Source organism: Propithecus coquereli, unplaced genomic scaffold (assembly GCF_000956105.1).
Source record: "Propithecus coquereli isolate 6110/MARCELLA unplaced genomic scaffold, Pcoq_1.0 Scaffold105, whole genome shotgun sequence".
NCBI classification, from domain to species: Eukaryota; Metazoa; Chordata; class Mammalia; order Primates; family Indriidae; genus Propithecus; species Propithecus coquereli.
This window is the reverse complement of record NW_012134414.1, coordinates 3,061,802-3,071,709: the sequence shown is the minus strand read 5'-3', so window position 1 is coordinate 3,071,709 and position 9,908 is coordinate 3,061,802.

The following is a 9,908-nucleotide window of genomic DNA, read 5'->3' as shown; positions in this document are numbered from 1 at the left end:
ATTATTTTCCTGCCTATGTTGGACAGAGGTTTTCTGTTATTTGCAAGCAAGAACCCAGACTGGTACCTTGAGTCATAAAGTAAAACTTTCCATTCTCATTGGGACAGAGTCTCTGGCTTTCCAATTCACCTCTAATTATCATTTTCTTCCATGTCAACTAAGATACTATTTTGTTAACTATCTCAATATAAACAGACTTCTTGATTATGACACTTTACCTTAGCAAATGCCTATCGCAGAAAGTGTTTTCTAAATTTTCATTTAGCAAAAGAATCAACTGTTCCTACTTGCCACAAAATAATCTTCCATGATTCATCCTTTCCACAAAAGACTCCCTTACTCTTTTCATTTTATGATAAGCAATGAAGAAGGAAGAAATTTACAGGGAAGAACAATGCAAAGAAATGGAGAGAACTAAGGTTTTCTGTAGAAACTAACAACCCACTCCTATCTTTGTTTTCTTCTTGATAATAGGTTGATCAAATTAGCATTTTGTAAAAAGTCAAATATCAGCAATTGGTTGTTTGACGTAGAAACTTCAGACACACAGGCATGCCCTAGCCTGTGGACCACTGCTGGAGGACTAACAAGGGGAAAAGTCTGAGTTGAAAATGCCCACCCCTCTAAGAGGCTCTCAAGGACCACCAGGTAGGGAACCAATACTTTGAGAATCACAGAAAAGAGAAAGATCCTGGTACCCTAGACTACTGAGAAAAGAGAGATTAGCTTTCCTTCACTATTCGTGACGTAGGCTATACCAGCAACAAAACCCAGTGAGAGCATGTAATAAGACCTTTTCACTTTCATATCCCCAAATTTGTTCCTCCCTCTTTATCACTTCCCAGCTGTCTCCAGATTTTATTTTGTACCCACTTGAGCTATGAGGTCAGAGTTAAGCCTTCAGGAATGTGTCTCTCTATAGGCAGAAACCTGACTCTCTCTGAAAAAACCCTTAGTAGACCTTGGGAAAACTGCAGTTGCTATCGCATGTACAGAGAGAGCTTTTGCAGTCATTGGACTTTAAATGTTCTTTTTGTTGGACTGCCAAAAGGTTACTGCTCCCTCGAGAACTGAGCCAGTTCCTCTAAACCCCTCCCACTGACTCATATGTTTGTCTGGCTGCAGCTGCTAAAAAAGATGGGAATTTAAAAGCTGCTGCTCAAGTGCAAAAGCAATAACCAAAACAGTGGCAATATCCTCAGGTCTAGAATCGAAAATATCCATACTGAGAAAGGAAGAGGGTGTGGGGAGGAACATCAGAGACAAAATACTGGAATATAGAATGAATAAAGATGGAAAAAAAAAAACAGGAAGGAAATCACAGTTTCTCAGGGCTGGAAACTATTTTGCTCTGTGACCTTGCTAAAGGCAATCTCATGGATTTATTTTTTTGGCCCTGTGGTTAAATTTTCTTTGGCCTAGATTTACATGGAAGTTGGTATCGATAACTTGTCCACTGTCACAATGTTATAATCATATTTTTCTGCAATGCTCAGAGAACTTTTAAAGTTTATTATTATTGTTTCATTATTACTTCCATTCTAACAATATCCCAGTGAATATTTCCTAAGCAAAGTAAAAATTTCTTAGCTCTGAAGTTCTTGTACACAAATCCTACTGTCTCATCCGGCAGAGCCCAGAAAAAATGGGTAAGCCCGTGACATTGCCATCTGAGACTCTGACTCCGTTTCTGCAGCCTACCTTCTCCCTGCCCCCTTCCATACTCCCTCGCCAGTGTTCTAGTATTCTCAAGTTTTCCCATCTCTCTCATCAAATAGAAAGTGATCTAATAAGCATGGATCCAACGTGTGATGGAGAGAGGGCACTGCCATTCTTGGCAATTATTCCACCTTTAAAAAGAAACAAAGGTAAATGATGGTATTCACCACACAGAAATGGCTAATAATGGAAATTTTATTCAAAAGTTTGAGAGAGAACTAGAGCTGGAAAGCTTTCCTGGAACCCCTTAGAACATACTGCTGAGATACATCGAAGATACAGTTCTCTAAAATACTGAAATCTTTTCCACTGATGCTTGTTACATTACAAATCCTGAAGAACCCATTTGATCTAAAAACAGTTGTAACACAGTTTGTTACACCCATTTAACCCATGTGAAAGCCCACGCCCATAGATCAGAACTGTCATTTTAGTGTTTGTTAGAGAATGCTCTGCCTCACCAGAATCTGTGTTTCTTCCATAGAGTCTCTTCATCTGTTATAAAAAACAAGGTGTTCATTCTTAAGGTTTATTCATCCTAAGAGAGCTCTTTAGAATTCCACTAACTGTATCTTATTTTCTTGTTGTGGTTGTAATCCTGTCACCACCTACCGTTATTTTGCATGAATGTCTCTGACAACAGGTACATAATCCACAGACAACTCCATTCGATTTTGTCTTTAGATCTTGCTTAGGTGGGTCTTGTCAAAAGCTCCATAGATTCATTTTCTGCCAATTTCTCAGTATATTTCCACAAAGATCCGAAACTATTTATAAACTGCTTCACTTCCTGGAAAATGTTTGTTACTCCAAAGAAACTTCTAAGGTTTTAGAATATCACTTTCTGTTGAAAACATAACTATTATGATGAGGCAAAAATGTATTTAAATTGTCCAATGTCCATTAAGTCTAGTAATTTATTTGTATTTTAATAGCAAAAAAAGAAAGTTACAATTTTTCAGGCATTACCTTACTGAATGTAATTGGCCGCTTTGGCATTGATCCTATTTTCTTGATTCTGGGGAAAAATGTTACAAAACCTTGTGTTTAAATAATCTCAGCTAAACTGGGTATGTTATTTTGTATCATGCATCCACAGCAAAACTGCAAACTCTTAGAGGGTGAGAAATGTGCCTGCCATTTGTTTGTTCGTTTGTTCATTTAATTATCGACATCATCATCATTCCTCCCAATGCCTACCACAGCTTCCATGCACACAGTGAGTGCACAACATTTTGGTATAGGATATTGAACTAGGTAATTCAATATTTAAGGCTGGGTTATTAGCGGGCCGACATTTTTGTCTATATAGACAAATGGAAATGGAAATGTTAAAATAGCTTGGTCTATGAAATACAAACTGACACTTGTCTCCTAGCTAAGAAATCTATAAATGTAGAGGTGATGAGGAATTATATTATTTGCTTTCTAGAACACTGGCTAATGACCCTCTGACTTGTCATCAAATAGTTATACATCTCAAGGAACTAGGTTCTCTTGTCTTTTAAATCTCCAGTGAGAGATGTAGAACAAATCTGTATGTTTCATATTCTTTCATTGGATGCATTTTGGCATCAGATGTTTTTTTCTTTATGTGTGCCTCTTTTTTACTTTAGGCCACTCATTACTCCTCACAATAGTGTTTGTAATATATGCACAGGAGAATAAGTTAAAAGCTATTATCACTCAGTCATCATTTTTGTGGTACATTTAAGAATTATGACTTCAATATATCTTTTAAAAACTTAAAATTACCTTGGTTAGAGTAACCTATGCATCAATATTCAGTAAGGTAATGCCTGAAAATTGTAACTTTCTTTTTTTGCTATTAAAATATAAATGAATTACTAGACTTAATGGACATTGGACAATTTAAATACATTTTTGCCTCATTATATAGTTATGTTTTCAGCAGTTATATGGGATTTGTAAGATTCTATGACCTAGGCTGGATCCTAATTTTGACTAGCAACATTTAGGACACGCTTTGGCTCTCTTGGGCAATATAATGGAGAATATTTATTTATATATACATATGCATATGCTTGTATACTTATATATGTATATATTTATACTCAAGATTTTGTTGATACATTCCTATAAAGAGCATCTTTCTCACCTGTATCCCAATCCCCTTTGATTTAAGAATAACAGAAAGCAAACTGTTGAGGCAAACAAAACAAACATCTGTTTTGAGCACTTACTACGAGCCAATGTACTCTGGTTCTCCTAACAACCCTATAGGGTGGCAATTATTATTCATATTTTATAAATGAAGAAACTCTTACTATCTCTAGCTCTCATGGCTAGTAAGTAAAAGAGCAAAAGTGCCTGACTGCAAAGCCAGTACTCTTTCCACTACACCGGACTTCCAGAGGACACAACTGAGAATCACAACAAAGGCAACTGCCTGCATAAAACTCTCCGACTCTCCAAAGTGTTTGCAAATATTTTTTTTTGTGAGATATTTTCCCGGAAGAACAAAAGTCATATTCCCATAAATATAATACTAATGTTTTTGCCGCAAGCTAGTACACAAAACCTGTTTTACCTAAAATGTGTTTAAATAACTCACCCTTTAGGATTATTTTTTTAAAAAAGGAAACAATAACATTATTAATGTACATACAGTATTTCAATCTAAGTGTCTTATCATGTGATCATATCATAAACCTTACCAAGTATTCTTTCTCAATATATAATCATAGAACATGAGCATTGGAAGGAAACATAAATAAACAACCTCCTCAGCTTTTCTGGAACTTTGGGGACTCCCAGGACAAGGGACTTTCAGTTTTACGATTGAGACTAAAGGGGTTCCTGGGACATGAGACATTCAATGCTGAAACTGGGAAAGTACTAGGGAAACTGGGACAAGTTGATCACCCTACATATCACCTGGTCTAACCCCTTCTAAAGGACGCCAAGATTGTTAGAAAACACATGTAGGTCAGGTGGTTAGTGACGTATGCCATTTCTATGCTTTTTTTCTTTGAGTCTTTATCCAGACTCATTCATCCTCCAGATATACTATAATTTCTCAGACTTAATCACTAGTTTAATTGTTCATCTTCTCTGTTACCCATTAAAATTTGCATATCAGGGACCAAATCTGTGTTCCCTTTGTATTTTCAGCACCTAGTCCAGTTTCTGACTCAGGGCATGAAACGCAATGCATGTTTGTTGACTGCGATTGAAGGACTCGATAGTGTTGCTTGGGGGATTGAGGTCTTTATTCAAGTTGTATTGGACCAGAAGGACAATAGTAAATTAAAGATGAAAAACTGGGAGCTGCAGCAGGCAACATTTTTACGAATTAATTTTTTCTTTATTTCCTATATTGGATGTGATAAAAATGTACTTCTTTTCAATAAAAAATAAAATGCATTTCTAAAAGAATAATTATCAGGGCCTTGTGTCCCCTAATTCATCAAGGGAATGCTGATCAGGAGTTGAAGATCATGCCATAGGATAAATCACTATCTAAGTTGTCCTGGTTGCCGAGGTTTCTGCCCACAGAGCAATACTGGTGCACCCTAAGCTCTGTCCTCATTGTTCCTCACCTGCTGCCCTCACAAATTATTTGTGGGGAGAAAAGGGGGCAACCCAGTGAAGGATTTCAGTCTTTGTTTTCTTACTGTATCAATAAACAACCCCCCATTCCTGCTCATATTAAAACCTGAGCTGAGAGTGTAACGTGCTTAAAAATGGATGTAGTGTTTAAGATATGAAATTTCAGAGAAGGGAATTATACTCCCGCTGTGCTGTGTGTCCACATATGCCAAAGTGCTGATGGCTGGACTTTGTGCTGCCGAGTTACATTTCTCCTTCTTAAAAAGACGAGAACCCTGTGCCAGAACTCATTAAGAAATTACCCAGTAAACACGATGGTTCTCAAGTAGCTTTCTCACACCAAGTAGCTTTCTTTGATCAGTAAAAATGGTATATTATACTCACTATAAACCCTAAGTGGGGGTCACTACCAAGAAATTCCAACAGATGAAAATATCAGAATTTTGAAGTTGACCCACAACTGTTTCTTTATTTCACAGTACACTGTAATTCAAAGAGTTCCATTCAGTACTATTTAATTTTGCAAGTGTTTCTACACCCACTTGAAAACATCCCCTTTCATCCCTTTCCCCCTTGAAACTCACAGAGAATCACTGTCCTATAACTTGAAACTATACCCTGGAATTATTTTATTTTAGTGCAAAAGTAGACGTCCAGGGATCTGTAGGCTGCCGCTTGTTGCTTGATGGCACACAACCACAAATGGTGCTGTGTGTGCAGCTTGCCCACTCCCAACCGTCCCTCATTTCCATTCTGTAGTTTAAAATAAACAGTCAGTGAAGATCAACAGAGAAAAAAACCCATCACCAAAGGACAGTATAGACTGAATGTTTGCTAGGTAGGAAGGGTACCTCTCTTTCCTCAAGAAAGGCTATGAGAGATTTGCATGTATTTTCTTTATGCAGACAAGAGATATTTTTAGCATCAGTTTGTAGGGCCACTTTCTTCTACTGTACTGGCTACTTTTCTTAGAGTTGCCAAGCAAAATAAACCCCAAAACCATAGTGCCTCCTCATAATAGCCCCAATGAGCTTAAGGTCAAATACAATCCTCACAGCAGCATTCAGTCTTTAGGGCAGAAAATACAGAAACAAATTCTAGAACAGGAGCACCTCACCTTATTGTGCTTTGCTTTATCGTGCTTCACAGATACTGCGTTTTTATATAAATTGAAGGTTTATGACAACCTTGCTTCGAGCAAGTCTATTGGCGCTAATTACCCAACAGCATGTGTTCATTCCATGTCTCTGTGTAACACTTTGGTAATTCTCAAAATATTTCAAAATTTTTTCATTATTATTATATCTATTATGTTGATCTATGATCAGTGATCTTTAATATAACTAATATAATTGTTTTGGGGCACCATGAACTGCACCCGTATAAAACAGCAAACTTAATCGATAAATGTATGTGTTCTCACTGCTTCACTGACCGGCCATTTCCCCATCTTTCCCCCTCTTTTTGGGACCCCCTATTCCCTGAGACACAACAATATTGAAATTAGGCCAATTAATAACACTACAATGGCCTCCAAGGGTTCAAGAGAAAGGAAAATAGCATGCCTTTCACTTTAAATCAAAAGCTAGAAACAATTAAGCTTAGTAAGGAAGGCGTATCGGAAGTTGAGACAGAACAAAAGCTAGGCCTCTTGTGCCAAATGATCAGCCACGTTGTGAATGCACAGGAAAAGTTCTTGAGGGAAATGAAATGTGCTACTCCAGTAAAGACACAAATGATAAAAAAGCAAAACAGTCTTATTGCCGACATGGAGGAAGTTTCAGTAGTCTAGAGAGAAGATCCAACCAGCCACAACATTCCCTTAAGCCAAAACCTAATCCAGAGCAAGACCCTAACTCTTCACAATTCTATGAAGGCTGAGAGGCGAAGAGGATGCAAAAGAAAAATCTGAAGCTGACAGAGGTTGGTTGATAAGGTTTAAGGACAGAAACCATCTCCAAAACATTAAAGTGCAAAGTGAAGCAAGTGCTAATGTAGAAGCTGCAACAAGTTATCCAGAAGATCTAGCTAAGATAAATGATGAAGGTAGCTACACTAAACAACAGATTTTCAGTGTAGATGAAACAGCTTTCCATTGGAAGACCATACCATCTAGGACTTTTATAGCTAGAGAAAAGAAGTCAATGCCTGGCTTCAAAGCTCCAAAGGACAGGCTGACTCTCTTGCTAGGGGCTAATGCAGCAGGTGACTTTAAGTTGAAGCCAATGCTCATTTACCATTCCAAAAATCCTAGGGCTCTTTAGAATTATGCTAAATCTACTCTGTCTGTACTTTATAAGTGAAATAATAAAGCCTGGATGACAGCACATCTGTTTACAACATGATATACTGAATATTTTAACCCTACTGTTGAGACCTACTTGTCAGAAAAAAAAAAATTCCATTCAAAATATTACTACTCACTGACAATGCACCTAGTCACCCAAGAGCTCTGATGGAAATGTACAGGATAAATATTATTCTTGTGCCAGCTAACACAACATTCATTCTATAGCCCATGGATCTAGGAGTAATTTTGACTTTCAAGTCTTATTATTTAAGAAATACATTTCATAAGGCTATAGCTCCCATAGATAGTGATTCTTCTGATGGATCTGGGAAAAGCAAATTGAAAACATTTTGAAAAGGATTCATTACTCTAAATTCCATTAAGAATACTCATGATTCATGGGACGAGGTAAAAATAACAACATTAACAGAAGTTTAGAAGAAGTTGATCCCAAACCTCAGGGATGACTCTGAGGGGTTCAAGACTTCAGTGAAAGAAGTAACTGCAGATGTGGTGGAAATAGCAAAAGAACTGGAATTATAAGTGGAGCCGAAAGATGGGACTGAATTGCTGCAATCTCATGATAAAACTTAAACACATGAGGAGCTGTTTCTATGGACGAGTAAAGAAAGTGGTTTCTTGAGATGGAAACTATTCTTGGTAAAGATGCTGTGAACACTGTTGAAAGGACAACAGAGGATTTACAATATTACATAAACTGAGTGGATAAAACAGCAACAGAGTTTGAAAGGACAGACTCTAATTTGGAAAGAAGTTTTATTGTAGATAAATGCCATCAGACAGCATCGCATGCTACAGAGAAATCTTTGTCGAAAGAGGAGTGAATTAATGTAGCAAACTTCATTGTTGTCTTATTTTGTAAGATATTGCCACAGCCACTCCAACCTTCAGCAACCATTATCATGATCAGTTAGCAGCCATCAACAGCGAGGCAAGACCCGCTACCAGCAAAAAGATTACAACTCACTGAAGGCCTATATAACTGTTAGCATTTTTTAGCAATAAAGTATTTTTAATTAAGGTATACACATTGTTTTTTAGACATGATGCTATTGCACACTTAATAGACTATAATACAGTATAAACATAACTTTTATATGCAGTGGGAAACCAAAAAATTTGTGTGACTCACTTTATAATATATATATGTATAATATACCTATATAATATAATATCGCTTTGTTGCAGTTGTCTGGAAGTGAATCTGTAATACCTCCTAGGTAGGCCTGTATGGTGGAGCCCATATCAGTTTTACGTGAAGAGATTCATGCTCGCTTCCACATCCAGTACATTCTGAAATACACTCATCCTTACCCACCTGCACCCGCAGTGAGAACTGTTGTTCCAGTAGCCACAGCCTTTCAGTGGCACCACCATCAGCCATGGGCAGGATCCCACCAATTAACCTGCTACCTCAGGTAATAGATATCCATGTGTGATGTATGCACAGCCTGTGATCCAGCAAGTCAACTTGTAGGAATTCACTCTACTGATAGTTGCACAAGAAGGCAAAACCATGCAAATGGCACTGTGAAATTTTATCATTGCTCACAATAATGAAAAGGAGAAAAAAAACTAAATAATGAACTGATTAAATAAATTATGGTACTGAAGCATTGGAATTCTATTCAGTCGTTAAAAAGGAATAGGTACATCTGTATCTGCTGACATAATAAAGACAAAACTAACTCAGTTCCTCACTGGATTTGACTGTCTCTGAACAGGCTTTTAGCCATCATTACATAGCAGCTGGGCTCAGAAAAGGGATCTTGGGGTTAGGCCCGTATAACACTTCCATAAGAACATTTAGAAGGTTTTGTTACATCAATACCACAAGATTTATAGAAGAACTTGCTAGCCTATATAGCATAACACACTGGGCTGATGCACATTTGCTTCGGTTATACCAAGAGATCATTTCCCTCAAAGTGGCCAGGCAGGGCCCAGAGCCACCTGGACTCACTGTGCCACCAGCAATGAGAAGCCCCTTCTGCTCACTCCATGGTGCTGCACAAATGCCAATATTTCCACGTGTGCAAAACCAGAAAAGGATTGGGAAGTGGCAAATTTCAGGAATTGCAAAGGTTACCTGGTTACTGGTATCACTGCTTGTCTCAAAGGGTAATTTCCAAAGGAAAGGAAACAAAATATTGACTGTTACTACAGCATCCTAAGCAAAAGAATACAGATACCTTCAAGTCACTTTGAAATGCTAAGTGAAAGAAGCCAGACACAAAAAATTATATGATATATGATTCTATTAACCTGAAATGTCCAGAAAAGGCAAATCTATAGAAACAGAAAG